The following is a 3,469-nucleotide window of genomic DNA, read 5'->3' as shown; positions in this document are numbered from 1 at the left end:
TGACACGTGCGGCGGCCGCCCGGTCACGTGTCGGTTTGTCCCAGCCGCAGTGTGTGCGCGCTGACGTCACAGTGCCCGCGAACATCGTTCCCTCAGCAACGGGCCACTGCATGGAGGAGGTCGCGTCCTGGGCCCGGGGGTGGAGGTGAGACTTACTCTGTGCGGCTCGGGAGCGGGTGTCCCGCGTGCTTGGTCCTCTTGATAGAGCTGCGCTACCCTGAGTTGGAGATGATGGCGGGATGGGAGTGCGGCCTTGGGGAGGAGGGCAAGCGGCGCCAAGGTCCAGGGTCTCGTCCCCCCACAATCGGTCCGGGGAGGGTGAGGAGCGGGCGGGGAGGAGAAGGAGAGGGGTGGGAAGGGGGAGGGGGTGGGGTGGGGTGGGGAGGGTAAGGGAGAGGGAGAGGGGAGGGTGTGGGGTGGGGTGGGGTGGGGAGGGTAAGGGATAGGGAGAGGAGAGGGGATGAGAAGGGACGGGGAGGGTAAGGGTTCAGTAAGGGGAGGGGAGGAGGCAAGGCAAGGTGCAGCAAGGGAGCAAGGGGAGAGGAGAGAGAAGGGGTCGGGCAGGGAGGGGGCAAAGGAAGGGGAGGGGGTTGAGGGGAGGGCAGGATTGAAAGGGTGGGGGTGCAAGGGAAGGCTCTGCACTGGGGCAAGCCCAGCAGAGAGTGAATAGACAGCAACAAGTGAGGGAGAGAGGAGAATCCAATTGTCTAAACTGCATCCATTTGGATGTGACGGAGCAGGACTGGGGATGGCACTGGCGCGGCTTGTGCTCTGAGGAGAGTGCTGCTGGGCTTAGATGCTTCATGAATAGGGCAGAGAAGAGCAGCAAGGTTGTGGGACATAGAAACAAAGAAGATAGGAACAAGAGTAGGTCATTCGGCCCTTCGAGCCTGCTCCGCCATTCAATGAAATCATGGCTGATCTTAAAGTTCAGTACCCCATAATCTCTCCATAATCCCTAATTCCCTTATACATTGAGCAAATGTTGGTTGGGCCGTGACTGTGCTGGAATGAAAGTATTGGCTCTGCTCCTTATCTCCGGCCTGAAAATGCAGGACCAAGGGATTTATTCCACACACTGGTATATCATCCGATGGGTTGGAAAGGGTACTTGTCTCCAGCTGAACTGAAAGAGTCCATGCAGAGAAACAATTCCAACAGTTGGAGATTCCAAGACCAGCCGTCAGGGACTCAAATGTAGTGATAAAGGCAGGACATTCTGGAAACACTTGGCAGCTCAGGCAATGTGTCTGAGGTGAGATGGAGAGTTTCATATCCATGTGTTAGAAACAGAAGTAGCTTCACAGAAATTGCTCGAGACAAAAATTGAGAACAAAGAACATTTATTATACAACAATGCAAAGTTGGGTGCTTCCCCTTACACTGGGAATACACACATACACTGGGGCTCACCCAACTTTTATACAGTTTATTTCAGTATAGGAATACCCTCCCCCTTACATTCTTCTGCCTCCTGGATAGGTTTGGCATTAGGCAATCCTGCCTGCCTATGTGCTGTTTCTGTGAACTTGGAGGACCAGTGTGTCGGTGTCTCATCATGTCATTATCCTCATTGTCCTTATTCACAAACCTGTCTTTGTTCTAATTTACACCTTCCCAACTCAGGGCTACAGCATCTTCATATGTAGAATTTGCTAATACTGTCTAGGGCTTACTAATTACATATGCAAAACCTGCTAATTCTATCTAGGGCTAGAAGACCCTTATCTTACTCAGACTGACTGCTTCTAATATCCATTTCTTATTCTGTTCATACTGGCTTTATTCATTTACCCATATATCTATATTAGTTTCCTCATCTTCATATTTTTATATCAGTGTTACTCATCTCTCACAATCCTCACTTTTCTTTTAGATCAGAGATACTGATCTCTCACAATGATCAGTGTTACTCATCTCTTACAATCCTCACTTTTCTTTTAGATCAGTATTACTGATCTCTCAACTGAAATGTATTACTTGCAAACTTGGTCTTTTTCCCAGCTGGTCAGTAAACGAACTGCAGTCTCAGTGTCATCAGATAGAAGTTGGGAAACATACATCCTTTGGGTGATAGTGCTCTGACGAGGTGGTCGATGAGTTAAAAACTGCACATAAGTCTTTAGGCAGGGGAGCACCATAATGGTCAGAATAGTGAGTCCAGCTGCTATAAGGGCTGTGGGTATCAGACTCTAGTTACCAATAAAAAGTCTAGTCCATCCCACACCGGACCAAGGTTGCCACGTCTGAACCTGGGCATGGGAAGATTTTCGAACTCCTGAAGAAGTGTCTTTAACTGCCTGACCATTGTGAGCATTGCCCTTAACCAGTCTTTCACAAACGCTGCCTTCAGCAGCCAACGAGTAATCGAGAGCCAGGTGGTTTTGTTGAACTGTGGCTCGTATCTGTCGTTTTTCTTCAGCCCCTAAATTCAGGGCCATTGCTATCTGTTCAGTGATGATCTCCAAGGCTGCCTGGAGTCTGATTAAATGATTTAAATGCCAAGCAGCTTTAGTATTCTGGAGCAGCTTACTTTGTTTACAGCTGGAACTCCCTTTACAGTGATGGTTTTTTTAACATTCCGAATGTCTGTGTGACCCAAAGGATGCTTTACAGGAGACCAAGTTGGGGAGGGGTGTTTCTTGTCACTTAACCTGTGAGTTGCAGCTTGTCTGCGAACATTAGCATGAGTACATTGAACTTGTGAGTGCAAGCCTGTCTGTGTACATTAGCATATGTATTAACTTTATCTCTGCCACATGTACAATCCTGACTACCATTCTGTCTGTCTTTGTCCCACCATCTCCTTTGTGCTGTCCCTTTAAAACTCCTGTCTTTAATACCTGTGTAGGCTAAAATACAAATTAAATCTACTCCACTAAAGCTGTTGAGTTTCCCTGGTCCGTGTTGGAATCCCTTGTTAACCCATATCCCACTATGACTATACATTATATCTATGCCCTGTCTACATTCTAAAGGAAAAAAATTGTCACCTCTGCTGCCCCTATTCCAGGAGGACTTAATACATTGTGAGTAATTAAGTGATGTCCCAGAAATTGGGAAGCAACAAGTAAACAATACCGTAAATTGTAAAAACAACATTACGGCACTTTATCATGGCGTAGTGTAACTTTAAGATCAGAAGGATGAAGGACTGCACGCCCGGTGGAGGGTAAATTATCAATGTCTTTAGTCTGTGGTTCAGCAGCTCGTTTAATTTGTTGGATGTGGCTCCATCCCTTTTCTTTCGTTCGCACGGCAGTGTCTGTAATCAAAAGTTCACAATAGGGGCCATCCCAGACAGGTTTTAGTTGGTGATCTTGCCATGCTTTTACATATACCCAATCACCAGGTTTAATAGAATGAATAGGATACTCCAGGGGTGGGCAGTAACAGCTGCATGTCTATTTTCTCAGTGAGCGCAGCCTGTTTGGCAGCTGCATCTGCCTGTTTGGCAGCTGCATCTGCC

Source organism: Narcine bancroftii, chromosome 8, assembly GCF_036971445.1.
Source record: "Narcine bancroftii isolate sNarBan1 chromosome 8, sNarBan1.hap1, whole genome shotgun sequence".
Lineage (NCBI taxonomy): Eukaryota > Metazoa > Chordata > Chondrichthyes > Torpediniformes > Narcinidae > Narcine > Narcine bancroftii.
This window is presented reverse-complemented; position numbering follows the sequence as displayed.